General features: G+C 44.6%; 1 long non-coding RNA gene across 1 annotated transcript in view; it reads right to left on the bottom strand.

Annotated features, from left to right (window-relative positions):
* Positions 1-6223: 6223 nt before the first annotated feature.
* The window catches only part of LOC144890871 (uncharacterized), a 30300-nt gene continuing 13330 nt past the window's right edge, over positions 6224-23193 (bottom strand). Inside the window, exon 3 of the long non-coding RNA XR_013622545.1 lies at positions 6224-6405. This is a non-coding gene — a long non-coding RNA (uncharacterized LOC144890871). The remainder of the gene's footprint in view (positions 6406-23193) is intronic.

The raw sequence follows: 23193 nt of genomic DNA, 5'->3' as shown, positions 1-23193 counted from the left end.
CAGAGGGTGCTTGAGAGTAATGTGAGGCCATCTGTCGGAAAGTTGAAGCCCATCCAAAGGTGGACCTTGCAACATGACAATAACCCTAAACATACCAGTAAATCCACCAAGGAATGGCTGAAAAGAAAGAAATGGAGGGTTCTGGAATGGCCAAGTCAAAGCCCAGATCTAAATCCCATCGAGATGTTGTGGGGGGATTTGAAACGAGCTGTGCATGCAAGAAACCCCTCAAACATCGCACAGCTGAAAGAATTCTGCATGGAGGAGTGGGCAAAAATTTCTCCCAGTCGATGTCAGAGACTGGTAAACAGTTATAAGAAACGCCTACTTGACATTGTTTCTGCCAAAGGGGGCCTATTAGGCCTATAATACCACCTATTAGAGCCAAGGGTGTACTTACTTTTTCCACATGCGAAATTTGCATTTATGTTTATTTAAATTATACAATGGACTACAAAATGTAAATGCTTCATGATATTTGTTATATTATATCACCTTTATCTATCAATATTGTTGAAATTAAGATCAAATAGCTGTATGTTGAATATATTGAAAAAGTCAAAACTTTACATGGGGTGTACTTACTTTTTCACGTGACTGTAGTTACAAAAACATTCTTGAAAGAAGTTGCTCAAATTATCAACTTTCACAGTTAAAACAAGAAGGGGCAATCAGAAATTGCAGACCCTCACCAGGAGGTGTTTCTGTAGTGTATTTTGTGTGGTGTTTATTAGCTGCTGTGTTTATTTGGTTTATTGACAAAGTAGGTTATGTTCAATCCAATATGGCTGCTGAACCAAGTAACTGATGACATGATCAATTTAATTCTCCCATACAATTTTTGGCTCGATCATGCTCAAGAAATTTCAAACTGATCGGATCAAGCGTTCTACTCATCTAATTATGATGTCATAATGAAGGCACAGATGACATCAACATGAACATATGTTATTCCTCATGGAGAGTACTTGACAATGAGTCATGTCTCAATTTTTTCCATGGAGCGGTTTTGGAGATATAGAGGTGCCAAGTTTTTCGGTTTTTCCAAGATGGCACTTGCACCACGTGACGAATGATGTCATAATTATCATTAAAAAAAATTATCGGCGCTCCTATAGTGAAAATGTATTAGCTATCAGACCAACATAGTACAGTGGATAACAACAACAATTGTGCATTTTATGAAAAAAGCATGAAATTTCTAACATAGTTAGTGCATACCATAAGGTTTATTTTCAGATGTGGAGGGAAGTCAGATTTGACCTCTGAGGACCGTGAGAGGTCAAATCCAAAATGGCCGCAAGTCCACCGAGTCTAATGTTCAAACGCGCTTAATTTTGGAACCAAATAGTGTAGAAAAACATTATAGGTATCATTTCCAACTAAATTGGGGATGCTCCTGATGAGCTGTGGGTTGCTTTTGGTGTCGGGTCAAGCTTTCGGTACATAGCTGTTCACGAAATGGTTGCCACATTGAATCCAACACAGTGTCTGACTCTCCCAATCTTTCACGCTTTCACCGGGTGTGATACTGTATCTGCATTCGCTGGCAGAGGAAAGAAGACTGCCTGGGAAACTTGGAAGTCTTTCTTAGAGGTGAATTATGCTTTCAATGAACTCCGAGGCATGCCAAGTGAGGTCAGTGAAGGCTCAATGTTACTGCTGGAGCGATTTGTGGTGCTGATGTACGACCGAACCAGTGAGAGCACGGAAGTGAATGATGCCAGGAAACAGCTCTTCACACAGAAGTGTAGAACTCTAGAGAACATTCCTCCAACCCAGGCAGCACTCAAGCAGCACATCAAGCGCACTTGCTACCAGGCCAACTGTTGGAACCAGGCATTGGTCATGGATCCAGAGATTCCAGACCCATCTGACTGTGGCTGGACAAAGGAGACAACTGGGTGGCAGCCTCTTTGGAGCACTCTCCGTGAAGCATCAAAATCGTGCCAAAATCGATCCACTGTGGCTGCAAGAAAGGGTGCACTGGACGCTGCAAGTGCCAAAGCTGCACTCAAGTGCACTGCACTGTGCTTCTGTTCTGGAGACTGTTAGATTTTGATAATTACCAATTTTCATCATTGCACTTGATTTAATGTAAGCTTTTGTGGACATACTTGGTTAACTACAGTTATTTTTTCAGAGGTTATTGCATCATTCCTTGCAGTGTAAACACTTTTTTTTCATCATTTCTGGTCTTTGGGTGTTCTGTACCTATCCCTCCCTGTACCTGAAAAAAATAAAGTTTTAAAAGTTCAAATGAACTTTTTCCAATAGCAGTTCCAACTGCAGTATCATAAAAATAGATATTTAACGTAATTTGACCTTGACCTAAATGCATGTCCTTGAGTTCTGGCGATCTCAAAAGTATCACCAAATGAATGGGCACCCCCAATTTAGTTGGAAATGACACCTATAATGTTTTTCTACACTGTTTGGTTCCAAAATTAAGCGCGTTAGAACATTAGACCCGGTGGACTGGCGGCCATTTTGGATTTGACCTCACGGTCCTCAGAGGTCAAATCTGACTTCCCTCCACATCTGAAAATAAACCTTATGGTATATACTAACTATGCTAGAAATTTCATGCTTTTCTCCAAAAATGCACAATTTGTTAAAATATGAGAGCTTATCTGCTGTACTAACACTTGCAGAGAAAAGCATACACAAATTATATGCGTTCAAACAGACAGATAGACAAATGAATAAATGGACCGAAATGCAATATCCTCTCCTCTGGTAAGGGGAAGAAGAATGACCGCACTGTGGTTGCAACTTGCAACACAAAATATATCCATATTGTTACATTTGTGGGGATGGGTGATGGGATACCATCGTGGAGATAGAACTGTGTCGGGTAGCATGGACCGCGTGTGAGTAGGAAGCCAATCTCGATGTAATTTAAGTCGGAAAACTGTGAGCTTAAGATCGTTTATGTGTCTTCACACGGGGGTGGAGCTTGTGTTATCTAGATAGGGGTTAAGATTAGTTTCCCCAGTATGTGATTGCCTCCTGTGGGTTTTCCCCTATTTTTTTTACATCTACAAGGCCCGCCATGTAACCACCTCCAACAACAATAACCGGCGTAACCGCCGACAAGACACAAATATTCCCGAGCAGACTAAACACCACATCCAATCAATCGTAATCAGCAACTAAGCCCCGCCTCTAGAAAGAGGAGGGCCGTGAGGCCACGCCTGAGGTTCATGATTGGGCAGGGGGTGATGTCAGAGTGAGAGGTTCGAGATCTAGAAGGAAGAAGAGTCGCGCACTCTCTCGAGTGCAGGCTTTTTGCTCGAGCGGGTCGTTTTTGCCCTTTGTCATTTGTCTCTGGCTCTCGGCTGTGGCTGGCTCATGTGGAACTTTTGAGGAGAGCTTTTGGAGCTGTTGTGGGACTTTTGAATAGTCGGAGGAGGCGATGATGTTGACGGTGGTGCTCTTCGGATACAGAGGAGGTAGCAAAGGCAAAGGAGGCTTTCCTGTCTGCTTTAATCACGCCGGTTGCTGCTATGGGCGCGACCCCGCACGAGCGGCTTCGGGCTGCCTTATGCTGCCGACTTCATTCAGCGATCTCGTTGGAGCAAAGCTGAGTGCCGGCCGACTTTAAACAATTTGTTTTCTTTTATCATTCGCCTGTCTGTTTTTGAGTCTGCAAGGAGGGTCCCTCAAAGTAGTGAGTATTTATTTCACCTCAACATTTATTTCGACATTTTATTCTTTGCTTTATTTCATTAAATCCTTGTGTTGCATTCTCTTTGTTGTGTCATGTTTCTCTGTTCATGGGTCCGAGGATAAACCCATATGGCGGCCATCCACGTAAGCGCCCTGGTTCCTTCACCCGTGCGTGACGGACCAACCGCTATAATTTCGGCTACACGCCTCGGGAGTAAGAACGATCGGTCAACCGTCACCCAGCGGTGTTAACCATTTGGGCAGCGCTTTACTAAGGCCTGTATTCCTCAGGGAAAAAAAAATAATATTTTGGCTGCTTGTGTAGCTATTCGTGCACCACCTCTTGGACCTCTTCGTCTGATCGGTAAATGGTTTCACCAAGCGCCTCTTTAAGTGGCCCAAAGATGTAGTAATCCAATGGGGAAAGGTCTAGCGAGTAGGGTGGATGAGGAAGACAATCAAAATGCAGGTCCTCGATTGTTGCAGCTGTGGCGCGAGCAGTATAGGACTGAGCATTCTCATGCTGCAGCAAAACACCGGTATTGAGTAGTTCACGACGTTTGGATCTGATTGCTGGTTTCAGATTATTTTTAAGGAGGTCGCAGTATGATGCACTGGTGACTGTGGTCCCTCTGGGTATGTAATGCTCTACAAGTGGTCCTCGGCTATCCCAGAAGAGCGTCAGCATCACTTTTCCAGTGAATGGCTGTGTGCGGAAGGCACTTTGCGGAACCCCAGCACGTTGTGAATGATATGGTGTGCTGAACCATGGCCAATGTTCAATTCGGAGACCACTTCATCCAGCGTAATGTGACAGTTTTCCCTTAGCACACGCTCAACTCCTGGAACCATTTCTGGTGTGTCGGCTGTGTGAGGCCGGCCCAAGCGTGCAGAGTCTGCCAAACTAGACACTCCATTTTTAAACTTCCTGTCCCAGTCGTACAACTGCTGCAGCGATAAACATGCGTCACCATATTGCATCTTCATTCTGGGATTCACACCCTCACTTCCCAAGAAACGGATGATGAACGTTGCTCCTCCCTGGTGCATGCTTCTAAGGGAGCCGCCATCTTGGAACTGCTCTACTGACGTCATATGCTCAATGTTGCCAGATCTAAAACAGGCAAAACATGACTCTTACCCATAGATATTACATGTTGTCTACAACTACACACATTACATTCTCAAAATTTATATCGCCATTTTAAGGTTACTTATTGACTGGTCCTCGTATATATTAGGGTGCGTCAAAAAGTATGAAGTTGTCACGTGCGTTCACTGGCTTGCAATTTTGATCCACTTAATGAGAAAACCTGGCAGTGTAAAAATCAGTCCAATATATCAATGTTTAGGGGTCGCGCACTGAATTAATAACCCTATTTATACCGCAAGGAAACTGGCACGAAGGCGATGAGTCGGTATCTATGGTACTTGTCTGAAGTTACAGTCGGTCTCACTCTCTTCGGCGAGGATGTTGCAGATGCTGACAAACTCAAGATGGTCTCTAACATGAACTCTGTGGAAGGATCCCTCGAGCCGAGCCCTTGTGTGTTGGCCGTCGCAAGAGATGTCGTTGCAAAAGATCTTCCAGACTTCTTCACCTCCACAACTAAGAGGATCTTCCACCAACTTAAAATCGATACTGCGTTGTTGTCAATGCCCCCTGCGGCCTGGATAACATCAAACGGGTACAATCTGGGGGAAGGAACGGGTCGGGAAGCTCCTCGTGACTAACCATACTGCTGAAAGAGGAGTGGCCCTCATCCACGAGTTCATGGCAAAGGGGCGTACCAAGCACGAGGATCAGCTCCAATACATAATCCAGGTGGCAAAGGATCTTCGGCGAGTGCACCCGAAGACAGCAAACAAGAAGGACCTTCTTCGCTGAAAAATGCAAAAATTCAATACATCCTTAACAAGTTTATTAGCAAAATATATTTTTACAGATTTAAAACACGAATTATGTCTTCATATGCTGTAATGTTTTAAATATTAAGAGTGTTAAACCAGACATAGTTTTCAGTTACTTCCCCTGAAAATAATCAGTATGGGGAAACCAATCCCAGAATATTTGTAGTATGTAGTGTACAAACTTTGACATAGTAGATGTGCGATCCCTAAATAAACGGCTACTCAAATGAAAATTTGTCCGTGTTGTTTTCTCCTTCAGTGGCTTAATTGAGAAAGCGAGCAAAAGAAATGGACCACCTTCAGGTTTTTTCCCTTATGTAGTGACACACCCTAATATATATATATACAATATATATATACACACTACATGACCAAAAGTATGTGGACACCCGAACATCAAACATCTCATTCCAAAATCATGGGCATTAATATGGAGTTGGTCCCCCCCCCCCCCCCTTTGCTGCTATAACAGCCTCCACTCTTCTGGCTTTCCACTGGATGCCGGAACATTGCGGTGGCGGTTTGCTTCCATTCAGCCACAAGAGCATTCGTGAGGTAGGGCACTGATGTTGGGTTGCAGGTTGGAAGATGCTGACACAGTCATGGAGAGGTACCTCAAGTTCAAGAGGGGTTGCTTGGATGATTTGCTTCTCCCCTACAAAGAGCTGCATCGAAACCTGCGGCAATCTGCCAGGGAGCTCTCCATTACCCATTTCTTTCACCCTGCTCCCTCCACCTCAACACCATCAGCACCCTCCTCTCCTGCCACCGTCTCTATATCCTCACCAGTGTTCTCATCAACACCCTCAACTCTTGTCTCTCCTGCAATGCACAATGTTGCTGGACTATAATTTGGGTCATCCTCAGAGTTCGAGGAATTCATGGGATTTTAATTCATCACCATCATCATCATCACCATCATCATTTGAAAGTTGTGCGTGTTTGTAAAATAAAAATTTCAAACGGTACATGATGGTGTTGTGTTTATTCTTTGTTCCACGGTGTGGCATGGTTCAGCACTTTTAATAAACTGTAAGTGCATTCCTTCAATAAACTGGAAATTGTACCTGGTGTTGTTGTTGTTTTTTATTTGTAAGCATTTTTAATGAAACTAATCATGTGCATTTCTGGTCGAAAACATTTTAAACTTCAAAAATTTTCCTCTATGAATCAGGAACCGCCGGGAATCAGGAACATATCCCCCTTATCCCCATTGAAACAATGCCGCGGCATACATTCATAGGATTTTCATCGACCTTCGTGGATTATCATCGACATTTGCAGGATTTGCCTCGCTATTCGTGGATTTTCGTGACTTGGGAACCTATCCCCCATGTTTGCATTGAAACAATGCCATGCTATTCGCGGTTTTGCAATTCACGGGATTTTCCAGGAACATATCCCCTGTGAATAGCGGGGTCCCACGGTATGTATGTATGTACAGTCACGTGAAAAAGTAAGTACACCCCATGTAAAGTTGGACTTTTTCAACATGTTTCAACATACAGCTAGTTGATCTTCATTTCAACAACATCGATAGATAAAGGTGATATAATATAACAAATATCATGAAACATTTACATTTTGTAGTCCATTGTATAATTTAAATAAACATAAATGCAAATTTCGCATGTGGAAAAAGTAAGTACACCCCGACATTTATCACTTCTTCAAATACCTAAAATTAGAATCAGGTGCACCAGCTCAGGTGCAAATTATTAGAACATCGTTAGAGAGGATCTTGGAGGAACCTGTCTTATTTAAACCTCAGACATTTAGTTTGGTTTGCTCTTTGTTTTTGAAGTGTGTGGCGTCACCATGCCAAGATGAAAAGAGCTCTCTGGGGCCTTCAGAAAGAAGGTTATAGATGCCTACGAGTCTGGGAAGGGATTTAAAAATATCTCCAAACAATTTGAAATCAATCAATCGACTGTCTGGAAAATCATCTACAAGTGGAGAAGATTCCAAACAACTGCCAACTTGTTCAGGCCAGGCCGCCCCAGCAAGTTCAGCCCAAGAGCAGACCGCAAGATTCTGAAAGAAGTCTCTAAGAACCCCAGAATGTCATCACGGGACCTACAGGTAGCTCTTGCCACTATTGATGTCAAAGTGCACGAGTCTACCTTTAGAAAGAGGCTGCACAAATGTGATCTACGTGGGAGGTGTGCCAGGAGGAAACCTTTGCTGTCCAGAAAGAACATTAAGGCAAGACTAAAGTTTGCCAATGAACACCAAGGCAAAGACCAGCATTTTGGAACAATGTGCTCTGGACAGATGAGTCAAAGGTAGAGCTATTTGGCCACAGTACCAGAAGACATGTTTGGCGAAAACGAAATACAGCATTTGACCACAAGAACCTGATATCAACTGTAAAGCATGGTGGTGGAAATATTATGGTTTGGGGCAGCTTTGCTGCATCAGGGCCTGGGCAGCTCACCATCATAGAATCCACTATGAATTCTTCATTGTACCAGAGGGTGCATGAGGATAATGTGAGGCCATCTGACGGAAAGTTGAAGCTCAACCGAAGGTGGACCTTTCAACATGACAATGACCCTAAACATACCAGTAAATCCACCAAGGAATGGCTGAAAAGAAAGAAATGGAGGGTTCTGAAATGGCCAAGTCAAAGCTCGGATCTAAATCCCATCGAGATGTTGTGGGGGGATTTGAAACGAGCTGTGCATGCAAGAAACCCCTCAAACATCGCACAGCTGAAAGAATTCTGCATGGAGGAGTGGGCAAAAATTTCTCCCAGTCGATGTCAGAGACTGGTAGACAGTTATAAGAAACGCCTGCTTGAGGTTGTTTCTGCCAAAGGGGGCAATACCACCTATTCGAGCCAAGGGTCGACTTACTTTTTCCACATGCGAAATTTGCATTTATGTTTATTTAAATTATACAATGGACTACAAAATGTAAATGTTTCATGATATTTGTTATATTATATCACCTTTATCTATCAATATTGTTGAAATGAAGATCAAATAGCTGTATGTTGAAATATGTTGAAAAAGTCGAAACTTTACATGGGGTGTACTTATTTTTTCACGTGACTGTATATATATATTTCCTCCTATGTCCACTCAACTCCCTGATCCTCACTGTTTAAGGTATTATACAAATCATCTCTGAGGGTCTTCACGGTTTGGTTCAATACCAATTACGAATGTGGCGGACAGCTGGGTCTGGTTTAAGGCAACTACAGTGCACCCACTCCAGACAGGAGCACCAGGAAGGGTCATGTTTGTATCCTCTCTGGGGTATATAGATTACAGTAAATCTAGTCTTGGGCCTCAAGAACATCAGAGGTGTGTTCAGTTCAGTCAGCAAGTTTCTCTGTGTTTATTCAGTCTGCAAGTTTCTCCATCCCACTCTGGTAATAAACCTTGTGGTCATAAAAAATCTGTACGTAGTCATTCGAGGAACGAGTCTTTCCCATTAAACGCCACTTCAAAAGTCCAGTGACGGGCGAATTGGGAAAAGGGCATATGGCTCCATTCAAAAATTACATTACGCTACTTTTTTAGGGAGGCGCATATTGGCTTGATTAAATCTTACTAATAATTTAATATTCGACCCAAACAAAGACAATGAAAATCTACCACAACATAGCCATAGACAGTGTATAATCAGATAATCAGCAAAGGCCTACACAGACCTAACGTCACCAGTAAACAAGATGGCAGCCATATAATTTCATCTCGGCACTATGGTGGGTGGAGTCAAGTGACAGGTGTGGGTGTGGTCCAGCAGATGTCCGTCGAATGGGTGCACATTTCAAAAATCAACAACAAGAACCCCAGTAGCAACAACAGCAACGCGAAGCTCTTGTAGACCTGCGTAGTGATTTTGCCAATAATTTACAGGATAGCATTACTGATGTAAATAATGAGGAAAATGGAAATATTAAGCTATAAGGATGAGAGTATATGTATTATGAATATATCAAAAGGAGAAGCGGATAATATCTGGGGTTAAAATAAGAAAGAAAAATATATTTGATGAACACAGTCTGCTTTCTACCAAATAAATGAATATTATTTGATATTTATGAAGATTAAATCAACATGAAGGATGATCAACAAGTTGCAGAAATGGGGAGTTTGTTGGCAGCAGAGAACACATCGTATTTTTCTCCATATAAACTCACACATATGCTTCTTGTATGACATTGTTTTCATCAATAATGACTTTTTAAAATCAATATGACACTGATATTTCAGAGTATAATCAATAACTTTTATATGTCATAGAATGACAGATCTACTAGCATTGAGCATCAAAGTATATCACACTACATTTTTATGTAAATAATGTGCCCGCTCGAATGAAATCACCAAATGAATGCTGGCCATGTATGGTGAAGATACGCCCTTAAATACAGTGTCCAAACAGTGCAAGAATTTAACTGCAGAAGAAAGTCTCTTCCATTATACGTAATTCAATATAACGACGCATGAAACCGACCCATAAACAGTTGCCAAGGTTGAAGTATTATTATTCATGGTGAAAAATTGATCAATTGCCACTCCAATAAAAGCGGCAGAATAATTTGAATGCAAGGAGCCCTGTGATTGGCGAGATCTTGGACCAATCCACGACAAACCGTCCCCAACGGAACTTAATGTCACCACCATTCTTAATGCCAACGAGCAAGAGAACTACCTTGTCCTCGAAACATCAGGTTTTAATGAGGAACCTATTCTATAACTGCTCAGTGTGCTATCTTTTAACGATCTTATCATACGGAAATGCCCAATTTGATGTCTATCTTACGATTTTTGACCTTGATACATTCCGTCGTTACTTGTCCAATCGCAATCAAACTTTACAGGGAGACTAAGAGTCACACTATGGAGCCTGAAGGGACTTAACTACCTTCTCCCCAAGGGGGTTTTCCCCACCAAGGGGGTTGCGTGTTGAGGTGTATATATCCGTGTTAAGACAGCCTTCTCATGGCATTTTCCAAAGCCGCTTGTAATAACAAAAGTAATAACAATGCTGGTGATAATAACATAATAGTAATGTTATTACACAACAATATCCCCCATCCCCAAGGGGTTTTGTAATTAGCGATAAATCCCGTGAATGTCAAAGAAAATACGCGAATGTCGAGGAAAATCCACAAATGTCGAGGAAAATCTGTGAATGTCGAGGAAAATCCACGGATGTCGAGGAAAATCCGTGAATGTCGAGGAAAATCCACGGATGTCGAGGAAAATTCACGGATGTCGAGGAAAATTCGCGAATGTCATGTCATTGTTTCAATGGGGAAAAGGGGAATTGGTTATAAAAAGGCAGTTACTGATTCATGAAAAAGGCCACAAATACAGACACCACAAATGTCGAGGAATTGTTTCAATGTGGAAAAGGGGGATAGGTAATGGAAAGGGGGATAGGTAATAGACTCCCGGCGCGTCCTGATTCATGACAAAGGCTGTGAATGGCAACACCGCAAATGCCGAGGAATTGTTTCAATGGGGGTAAAGGGGGATAGATTAGTTATAGGTTCCTGGCGGCTCCTGATTCATAGGGGAAAATTCAAATAATTGCCTATAAAAATGTAATATCACAAACACAACAAATACATTTGTGCAAAATAATTGTTTGTATTAGGATTGGTGAAAATCATGACAACACAGCAACTCAGGTACAGTCATTATCCTCAGCTAAAATAAGCCCGTTCCTTAGTAACGACGCGTGCGCGAGCCGAGCCAAGCTAGTATATTTATATATATATATATATATATATATATATATATATATAGATATATATATATATATAGATATATATATATATATATATATATATATATATATATATATATATATATATATATATATATATATATATATATATATATATATATATATATATATATATATATATACATAGATATATATATATATATATATATATATATGTATATATATATATATATATATATATATATACATATATATATATATTATATATATATGTATATGTATATGTATATATATATATATATATATATATATATATACACAGTCATGTGAAAAAGTAAGTACACCCAATATAAAGTTTTGACTTTTTCAACATATTTCAACATACAGCTATTTGAACTTCATTACAACAATATTGATCGATAAAGGTGATATAATAGAACAAATATCATGAAACATTTACATTTTGTAGTCCATTGTATAATTTAAATAAACATAAATGCAAATTTCACATGTGGAAAAAGTAAGGACACCCTTGGCTCTAGTAGGTGGTATTGCCCCCTTTGGCAGAAACAACCTCAAGTAGACGTTTCTTATAACTGTCTACCAGTCTCTGACATCGACTGGGAGAAATTTTTGCCCACTCCTCCATGCAGAATTCTTTCAGCTGTGCGATGTTTGAGGGGTTTCTTGCATGCACAGCTCGTTTCAAATCCCCCCACAACATCTCGATGGGATTTAGATCCGGGCTTTGACTTGGCGATTCCAGAACCCTCCATTTCTTTCTTTTCAGCCATTCCTTGGTGGATTTCCTGGTATGTTTAGGGTCATTGTCATGTTGCAATGTCCACCTTCGGTTGAGCTTCAACTCTCCAACAAATGGCCTCACATTATCCTCAAGCACCCTCTGGTACAATGAAGAATTCATAGTGGATTCTATGATGGTGAGCTGCCCAGGCCTGATGGAGCAAGCTGCCCCAAACCATAATATTTCCACCACCATGCTTTACAGTTGGTATCAGGTTCTTGTGGTCAAATGCTGTCTTTGGTTTTCACCAAACATGTCTTCTGGTACTGTGGCCAAATAGTTCTACCTTTGACTCATCTGTCCAGAGCACATTGTTGCAGAAGTGCTTGTCTTTGCCTCGGTGCTCATTGGCAAACTTTCGTCTTGCCCTGATGTTCTTTCTGGACAGCAAAGGTTTCCTCCTGGCACACCTCCCATGTAGATCAAATTTGTGCAACCTCTTTCTTATGGTTGACTGGTGCACTTTGACATCAACAGTGGCAAGCGCTACCTGTACGTCCCGTGATGACATTCTGGGGTTCTTAGAGACCTCTTTCAGCATCTTGCGGTCTGCTCTCAGGCTGAACTTGCTGGGGCGGCCTGGCCTGAATAAGTTGGCAGTTGTTTGGAATCTTCTCCACTTGTAGATGATCTTCCGGACAGTCGAATGATTGATTTCAAATTGTTTGTAGATCTTTTTAAATCCCTTCCCAGACTCGTAGGCATCTATAACCTTCTTTCTGAAGGCATCAGAGAGCTTTTTTGATCTAGGCATGGTGACGCCGCACACGTCAACAACAAAGAGCAAACCAAATAAATGTCTGAGGTTTAAATAAGACAGGTTCCTCCAAGATCCTCTCTAACGATGTTCTAATCATTTGCACCTGAGCTGGTGCACCTGATTCTAATTTTAGGTATGTGAAGTTGTGATAAATGTAGGGGTGTACCTACTTTTTCCACATGCAAAATTTGCATTTATGTTTATTTAAATTATACAATGGACTACAAAATGTAAATGTTTCATGATATTTGTTATATTATATCACCTTTATCTATCAATATTGTTGAAATGAAGATCAAATAGCTGTATGTTGAAAAAGTCAAAACTTTACATGGGGTGTACTTACTTTTTCACGTGACTGTATATATATATATATATATATATATATATATATCTCTATATATATATGTATATATATATATATATATATATATATATATATATATATATATATATATATATATATATATATATATATATGTATATATATATTGTAACGATTTTGAGAAGTGTAACGGGTTTTGAGAAGTGTAACGGGTTTTGAGGAGTGTAACAATTTTGGAGGAAGGGTAACGGATGTGAAGAGTATGGTTTTGGTATGGTAACATCCTGGTAATGTAAATAATGGTCGCAGCCGTCCTCCTAATTAATTTCATAGAACATACACGCAGGTCACGATATATCTTTTAAATAGTGTATTTCCTTATTCCATGTAGGCTAAGTATGTGTTTTCCACTAGATTGACTTTGCATTGTATCAAACAAAATAAGCGTAGGCCCTTCCAATTTCCCCAAAACCTCCCTTCCATTTGCCTTCCGCATTTTGGTCGGTTTTTCTCTTCAACCACCATTGGCCACGAGGTAAGGTTGGAGAAGAAAGGCGTGTCTCCACCTCGTCAGAAGAGGGCAGGAGTGAACCGGCCCTAACAGCCAATCAACACCGCGGTGAGTGACCCGGTAGGCGTGCCCTCGGAGCCGGCGGCTTAATTCCGCCGGAGGTGATAAAAGCGAATGTAAGGAACTGCTTTACAGAGAGGCCTTGAGAGATACGCTGGGGGATGACCTGGAAGAGGAGCGCAATCCACCGCAAGCCCTACCTACCTGCCTGCAATATCCCCTGTCGTTGGAGAGACGCGCTGAACGGAGGGAGACGGCTCCACCCCAGGAAGAGGAGCAGGTGTGCCGAGCCAGCGCGTGACGGCCGCGGATACGCGACGGAGGTTTTCCCGCCAAAACCGCGAGGGGTTGAAAGCTGCTGCCTCCGACCTTGCCTTCCTCTCAAGCAATCAACCTCGAGCCATTACCTGCCTGCAATATCCACCGTGTGAGTGTGAACGTCCTGTCCTACTCGTTTGTCTTGGGGATTAAGTAAATGAAATAGAATAAGTTAACAATGCACTGTGTGACTGCTCTTTTCCATCTATTGCTGTAAATAATATTGGTCGCTCTAAAATATTGCTTGTGTGTGTATAATAAATCTGTTCTTCCTCCAAACTCTGTCTTTCTTCTCTCTTCTTCTCTTTCGGTCGCTTTAGAGGTTTCCCAATTGAATATCTGTAGCGCGATTAGTCAACGTTCGGGTGGAATCGGGTTCTAATCGGGGAGTAACTGTTCGGACGCGGTTAAATACACCACCGCTCGGTAAAATAACATCCAAAAACCGTGTCCGTAACAATTGGTGTCGAGGAGTCGGATTCGGACCCGGGACTAAATTTGTTAGGCCCAAATTTTAAAAAAAAATTTTGGTCAAAATTACGAGCTGCCGAAATTGTGTTGTTTTATAAAACCCGAATTTTGAGATCGCGCCATGGACAATCAAGGCGATCGGATGTCGGTGGGGGAGATAGACGGGTTAGGGGTAACCCAGGAACCAGGGGAAATGTATGTGGAAGAAAGGGAGGAGGAGAGCAATGAGGAGGCGGTTGAGGGGGTGTCAGACGCGCAAAATGGCGCTCTCGCGCACGTGGTATCAGACGCACAAAGGGGAGGCTCGCACGAGCGCGGGGTAGCCGCGCCCGCTGCGCAAATAGCGGGAATTGATGTGCGGGACCTCATGGCGCAGATTAATGCAACCATACTAATGGCAAATATGGGGCTAGAAGCAAAAATGGATGCTCAGAGTGAGCGATTAGAGGGCCAAATGGGGGGCCAAATGGGGGAAATGAGGGGAAAAATGGGGGAAATGGGGGAACGGCTAGAAGCTAAATTTGGGAAGTTAGACAATAATTTTGAGGAGTTAGACAAGAAATTTGGGGGGTTAGACAACGGGATAAAAGAGGTGAAAAATGGGTTAATGGGGTTAGAAAATAGGATGGAGGACAAATTGCGGGAAATAGGGGAACAATCCGCCCGGGAAATCGAACAGATGGGGAACCAGATGGAGGAAATACGACGAGGGGTAAGTGAGGAGGTTTCGGGGCTGCGCGAGGAGGTAAAGCGAGGCGAAAAGCGTATAGAGAAAGAGGTGAGAAATAATACGGCAAAGTTACAAGGGGGAATAGAAGATCTGACGGAGGAGGTGGAGCAGCTGACAGAGGGACAAACTAAGTTAGTGGAGCAGGTTCAAAAGAACACTGCGGTACTAGGAGGGTTAAAGGCGACACAAAAGGAAATTAAAAACGAATTAATAGCGACGCAGAGGCAATGTCAGATGGTACGGGAGGAACTGACAATGAGGGTGGAGGAGGTGACAGAGATAATGGAGACAAAGGACCGGCAGGTGAGGATGCACATAGAGACGGTCACGGTAGCCTTAGAGGACGAACTTGAGGGGACGCACCGAGAAATAAAAGAGGTTAAACAAAAATTAGAGGAAGTGGGAGAAGAGGTGAGTGAAATTAAGAAGGGACGAACAGAAACTAAAAGAGAAATCCAGGAGGAAGTGATGGAATGTGTACAAGGTCTGTGTTCAAATCATGATGTGATGCTCACTAACCAAATAAAGAGTTTGCAGGTGGCAAAGGAGGTGCGGAGACAAAGTACGGAGGTGAGTGGCAATGTATATGATGTGAGGGGAGATTCAGTCGGCTTGGGGATTGATTTGGATCCGGGTGTTCGTGAAAGGCCGTTGGTGAAGTGTGTGACAGGTCAGGTGTGCGAAAAAAGAGGTGTGCGAGAATGTCCGACCATGGGGTGTGTGAGGAAAAAGTGCACGCCGAGGAGTGAGTGTGCCGTCAGGAGTGAGCCGGTCGGAGCGCGTGTGCGAGGGGGTACATGGAAGCGCGGTGTGGTGAGTGTTACGGAGGAAGTAACGAGAGAGTGTACACCTGTGGTGAGTGTTACAGAGGAAGTAACGAGAGAGTGTACACCTGTGGTGAGTGTTACAGAGGATGTAACGAGGAAGTGTACGCCTGTGGTGAGTGTTACAGAGGATGTAACGGGAGGGTGTGCGCGAGAAAGGTGTGTAACGGACGGGTGCATGAGGAAAGAGTGTGCCGTCGAAAGTAAGGGTGAGTGCGCTGTCAAGAATGGAGGTGAGAGTATTGAGAGTGACAAGGAGAGTGAGTTGGTTGTGACAGGTGAGCGAGGATGTACACCTGGGATGGAAGGATGCACACCTGGAATGGTAGAGCGTGAGTGGGAATGCACGCTGGAGTTGGTGGTGAGGCACGTGGTTGGGTGTGCGAATGAGGGCACACCTGTGATTGTCACAGAGGAGGTGACCGAGGAGGGGGCGCGAAGCGGTGTATTGGTGAGGTGTGCGAGCAACGAATGTGTGCCAAAGTGTTCGGTGGTCAGGTGTGTGACCAAGGCTGTGAGTGGAATGGGTGTACCGAGGTGTGTCAGGAAAGGTACGAGGAGAATGGGAACAGCTGCATGTATGAGCAAGAAAGGGGTAGCGTATGCTTGTAGGAATCCAGGTGAAGCGTCGACGATAACTGGGTTAAAGGTTAGAACGACTTATAGCCGACTCGGGCCCTCGGTGCGTGCCGGGCTTCGCGTGCCGCGAGAACCAGCGGGGATCCGAACCACGGCGGTTTCGAAAGAACCGCCGTGCGCGATCCACGCTGGGCCTCGCTTTGAACGGCCGCGGCCGGGCTCCACTAGGCGGAGCGGGCGGCTGGATAGGAAGGGTCGCTATGGCGACCACGTTTTGTTGAGACGTGCCGGCAGGTCGAGATCGGGACATTGGATGGCTCCACGCCGAGGTGATGCGTGGGATCTCGGCCCGGGTAAGCCCCCGCCCCGGCCCCGAATGCGGGACGCATCCAGCCGCCAGCACAAAAGAATCCGCGTTCAGTGCTCGGCTGTACGAAGCCGGGCTGTAGATGTGAATTGGCGCACCGAGAGGATGTAATAAGTAGACGGGTGATGGTGATAGTGATAGTGATTTAAAACGAAATTTAGAAAAGTGAATAGAATTGGCGGTAAATGAAAATTTTTTGAATTGTTGGATTTGGACGAGCGAAATTGGTAGTGAGAGACCCCCGATGTGGTGGGATGGCAAATCCACCATCCCTCACAGGTGGGGGGCAAAGGAGCAATAGCTTATGGGGTGTATGGCAGTGAAAACTAGCCCGGGTGGGTTAGGTTATATTGATAGGGCCCTAGAAGATGACATTAGGTAACGTTAAGGTTAGTTAGTGACTGATACCTGTAGTGGGGACGCAGGTAGATTAGTATGGATGATAATGACGTGGGAGCGCAATAGTTTAAAGGGACGACTGGGAAGCGCAAGTTTCAGAGGGGAGTAGTTAGCTGAGATGATGCCGTGTGTGTGAGGATTGAACGGGTGAGAATGGAACAGGTGTGATTGCACAGGTGTGCAACTGAACAGGTGTGTGGAGCAGTGTATGAGGGAGTAGTGGTGATTGCGTGTTGTGTTGACCAAATGGTCCAGGAAGAAAGGAGGGTGCAGGTGGCACCAGGTATGATTGCACAGGTGTGCAACGACAGGTGAATGAAAGACAGGTGTATGGAATAAATGGTATGGAGTATTGGCCAATGGATGGTCGTGGAGTGGGTATGGTGGAAATTGTGGAGTGGAGTGGATGGTGCGAAGGTGTGAATGGGGGAAGAGTGGACCCCCATCACGGATACCCGGGGCGGGTAGTGTAAGTGTTAGGTAGAGGGTACAGGTAAATTGTGGTTGGATATTGGCATCTGTGGTGCGGGTGACAGAATGGTATGTGGATGGGTGCGTTGGTGTTGTGGAAATGGCTGGGCGTGTAGCCTGTTAGTGTGTAGTTGGTTTGGGCACTCCACCACTGTAAGGATGTCGGCCAGGTGAGGCCGCAGGTGGGCTCTGGGAGCCGGTAGTAGTTGTGTGGATGGGGCCCGAGGATCCGGAGGACGGACCCGGGTAGCCCAGTGCCAGAGGGCACCAAGGGGTGACAGAGCCAGGAGAGGGGCTGTCCCCAGTTAGTTAGGTTAGGGTGAGGAGCTAGGTAAGCTCGGGTGGCAACTACAGTGGTGGAGGTGTGCAGGTGGGTAGACCTGTTGGGAGAGGTACACGTCGCAGCCCAGAAATTGTGCTAGAGCACCGGGAGATGAATCGGGGGAGTGAGACCCCAAAATTGAGGAGCACCACAGTTTGGCCAATGGGAATTGGTTATTAGAACCCGTAGTGTAAGTTGGCCAATGGATTGGCAGGGAAAGACCCCGGGTAGTGTAAAGTGTGTTAAAGTCATTTAGAGGATAGGTAGGATGAAGGATCTCCTCGCACCATCTGCATCCACTCACCTGAGGTGACAGGTACTCCACACCATGCCATGTTTTGATTATTTTTTATGATGCAAATGTTTGGATTGTGAGACGCATCATGACGTGGGTGTGACATTGTGCGTAATTCCATCTCTCCCTCCTTAGGAGGATTGATGATGAATTGGTGATGGCAAATTTTGAAGTAAAGGGATTGTGGAGACGAATTTGGTATAGGGGAAATATGGGGAAGACGTGACAGTAGTGACGAATTTGTAAATGTGTAGATTTTTGTACATATGGGGTGGGAACAAGGGTAGGGTAGGTGACAGGGGGGTGACGTACGGTAGGGACGAGCTTTCTCACTTCGGCCTCCGTACGCATTTCACCTTGCATTGCCTTATTGACGTGTACCCTTGTGACCTTACCCCTCGCTCAATTGTCTTTCTTTTGTCTCCCACATGACCTGTGCGCCATTGGGTGCCGATGGGAGCGTGCGTGAGGTGGCCATTGTGCGCCCGAGATTCCCAGAACCAGCACGCATTGCGTTGATGTACCACTTTATGGACCGCTGTTCGGCGGCCAAGTACCACTTGATGGACCCCAGGTTCTGGGGCAGAGCACCTCTGTTGGAGACCGGCCATAGTGGCCAGGGAATCTTGCTTGCGGACCTCGGTAAGGTGGCACCTATGCCAAACAGGTGGACCACCCTTAGTTGGCCCCTGAGGCCCTAAATAATAATAAAAAACGAACACAAGTTGTGCTTTTTATTATGTCCAAATAGGCCGCATGAAGCCAGAAGACGTCAGGAAGAACATCGGCCCAGCAGACAAGGAGAAGACCACCACCAGTTGTTTTGTTGTGTTTATTATGAACCATGGTGACTGCGCACCGAGTGGTGCTTTGTGGTGCTTGTGGTGCTTTTGGGTGCTTTGGTGGTATTGGTACTGGTGCATCGATGCAATGCGTGCTGTCTCCTCCCTCCCAACAGGAATTTCTTTCTCTTGTTCCCTAAAAAGAAAAGAAAAAAACACACAGGTCCTGGGTTGCGTTGTAAATAAGAAATCACGTCATTGTAAATAATGCTCCCCACCGTAAATGTATAGTTTCAGAATAATTCCGTAATTCGGTTAGCTGTGGGCTTGAGTCTGTTAGACAGGATGCAATGCAATAGGGGGACATACTTATTTGTGTTTTAAAATTGTCACACTCAGGGTCAGGTTAATTGTAGAGGGAATTACACCTACATGTCACACTCAGTTAAGTCTAGTAGGCCCGAGGACGTGCCTGAAGAAAGGAGGGTGCAGTGTAACGATTTTGAGAAGTGTAACGGGTTTTGAGAAGTGTAACGGGTTTTGAGGAGTGTAACAATTTTGGAGGAAGGGTAACGGATGTGAAGAGTATGGTTTTGGTATGGTAACATCCTGGTAATGTAAATAATGGTCGCAGCCGTCCTCCTAATTAATTTCATAGAACATACACGCAGGTCACGATATATCTTTTAAATAGTGTATTTCCTTATTCCATGTAGGCTAAGTATGTGTTTTCCACTAGATTGACTTTGCATTGTATCAAACAAAATAAGCGTAGGCCCTTCCAATTTCCCCAAAACCTCCCTTCCATTTGCCTTCCGCATTTTGGTCGGTTTTTCTCTTCAACCACCATTGGCCACGAGGTAAGGTTGGAGAAGAAAGGCGTGTCTCCACCTCGTCAGAAGAGGGCAGGAGTGAACCGGCCCTAACAGCCAATCAACACCGCGGTGAGTGACCCGGTAGGCGTGCCCTCGGAGCCGGCGGCTTAATTCCGCCGGAGGTGATAAAAGCGAATGTAAGGAACTGCTTTACAGAGAGGCCTTGAGAGATACGCTGGGGGATGACCTGGAAGAGGAGCGCAATCCACCGCAAGCCCTACCTACCTGCCTGCAATATCCCCTGTCGTTGGAGAGACGCGCTGAACGGAGGGAGACGGCTCCACCCCAGGAAGAGGAGCAGGTGTGCCGAGCCAGCGCGTGACGGCCGCGGATACGCGACGGAGGTTTTCCCGCCAAAACCGCGAGGGGTTGAAAGCTGCTGCCTCCGACCTTGCCTTCCTCTCAAGCAATCAACCTCGAGCCATTACCTGCCTGCAATATCCACCGTGTGAGTGTGAACGTCCTGTCCTACTCGTTTGTCTTGGGGATTAAGTAAATGAAATAGAATAAGTTAACAATGCACTGTGTGACTGCTCTTTTCCATCTATTGCTGTAAATAATATTGGTCGCTCTAAAATATTGCTTGTGTGTGTATAATAAATCTGTTCTTCCTCCAAACTCTGTCTTTCTTCTCTCTTCTTCTCTTTCGGTCGCTTTAGAGGTTTCCCAATTGAATATCTGTAGCGCGATTAGTCAACGTTCGGGTGGAATCGGGTTCTAATCGGGGAGTAACTGTTCGGACGCGGTTAAATACACCACCGCTCGGTAAAATAACATCCAAAAACCGTGTCCGTAACAATATATATGTATATATATATATATATATATATATATATATATATATATATATTGTTACGTGGTCCTCCCGGTGACTACCTGGTCTCGGTGACCCCCGGACCGTGAGAGGAACTCCGCCAGAAAGATCTATTATTTATGCTCTTTCGTAACGCATAAATCTGAATTCCAATCAATAAGAAACCCCACACCAAGGATCCGGAATATTCAATGATATATTCCCCGAGCAATCAACAACCATCCACGATCAGCAATCAATAGTACAAAGATGTAAACTCATCTATAATAACTCTAAGATGGCCATCTTATACATTCCTCACGTGAGCCCCACTCCCGACTCCCTCCATGGTCAATGTCTCTCTCAATGTCTCCGTACTCCGGTAGTTCGATCTCCGCACGTGGACGGTTGAACGGACCCTTCCTGACGTGCTTTCACCGGGCACGTCCCGTACCGGGAACAACGGCTGCAGCGCGCACCTCCTGGCCAAGCAAAGCGGGTACAGCAAAGCAGGCAAAGCAACACGCGGCTTGCCCAGCGCGCGCGGCCCAAGGTGCGACCCGTACTCGGCCTTGTAGACGGTGAGGCGAACTGTGCCAGCTGCTTGGTTCCGTGCACGAACCCACGGCGACTTGACGTGTCAAAGGGTAGTTACACATCCCGGTAACTCCTCTCGCCAGACAGGCTTTTAAACGCCGATTCTGTTACGTTGCTCAATCGATACCGCTCGCGTCCGAGCTCGGCGAGGAAGAAGAAGAATCGTCACTTCTCCAGGACCTCGTGTCTTTTCTTCTTCCGTTTCCGGTCTCCTTTTTCCCAGAAGGGCTCCTGACCCTTTAATCACAACCACCTTTAATCGAGTCCACATTGATAAGCAAAGACCTGAATAGTAATTCACATACATTCACATAAATATGTAACAATATATATATATATATATATATATATATATATATATATATATATATATATATATATATATATATAGTTGCGGATACGAGTATTGTGTTTTTTTTATTGTGTTGTATTGTATAGTAAATTGTTGTAAATATCACCCTCTGTAAAATGTAATGATTCCTTGTAAATACCTCCGTAGTGTAAAGGTCAAAGGGCATCCCATAATTAGTCCATAAAGCATACACGTCAGCCAATCATAGAATACCCCTTTTCGATAGTTATATCTTTATTATGTGTATTAGGGTAAGGCCTTGTCTCCCATTAAGATGACACTCCATTGCACCAAGTGAAATAGATAGATTCCCTTCATTCTTCATTCCCATTCCCAAAACCTCCATTTCCCCTTTCGTCATTGCCAAGCCTCGATTGCCAATTACATCCCCTCCAAAACCACCATTGAACATGTGCTCGGGTCGGGGAACACCGGCGTGCCCGCCCGTCATCAAGGGTGGAGCCAGAGGGTCGCGCGACCAACCAGGGCCGAGGTGAGCACACCGATGGGCGTGTCCTGAAGGCCGGCGGCTTGATCGCCGGAGGCGTTATAAAGGCGCGCGCGCAAGAAGCAAGGGAGTTGTCGGTGGTGAGGAGTGATTGGACCAAGAGAGAGAAAGAGTGGTTGGACCAAGAAAGAGAAAGAGTGGTTGGACCAAGAGAGAAAGAGTGGTTGGACAGGGAGACGTGCAAGAGTGTTGTTGAGTTGAGGGTTTGGACCAGACGAGTCAGACGAGTCCTGGCAAAGCACGCGATGTCCACAGCCGCAGCAGAAGCGGCAGCAACCGCAGCTTGGGGCCTGAACGGCGGTTTTGAGCAGGGCCGCGAAGGAACGGCGGCTGCTAACCGCGCCGATCGTGCTGCAGGACCCCCTTGGACCTTCCTCTCCCTCCAGCCATCCACCTCCTGCCTTTCCATCCTTTTGTGTACATGAGTTTGTTCTGTTTGTTTTGTCCCTGGGGATTTAATTAAGCTTGTATAAGGAATTTGCACTGTGTCTCTAATTCTTCTGTATATTATTTTATTAACTTTCCTTCTTCCTTGGTTATTTTGTGCCTGTATATAGTAGGAATAAATTTAGTAGTATTTCCACCCTTTTTGCCTTCTTCTTCTTCTTCACATCCGTGTCGCTTTTGTCTTTTCCATATTGAATAGCTGTGGCGCGATCCGGCCAACGTTCGGGAATTGGGTTAATCGGGGTAACTGTTAGGCCGCGGTGCCATCCGCTCAGCAAACCAACATCCTTATCCGCGGACCGTAACA

This window comes from Myxine glutinosa, chromosome 2 (genome assembly GCF_964187855.1).
Source record: "Myxine glutinosa chromosome 2, kmMyxGlut1.1, whole genome shotgun sequence".
Classification (NCBI taxonomy): domain Eukaryota; kingdom Metazoa; phylum Chordata; class Myxini; order Myxiniformes; family Myxinidae; genus Myxine; species Myxine glutinosa.
The sequence above is the reverse complement of the archived record's forward strand: the minus strand, read 5'-3'. Positions and strand labels throughout refer to the sequence as shown.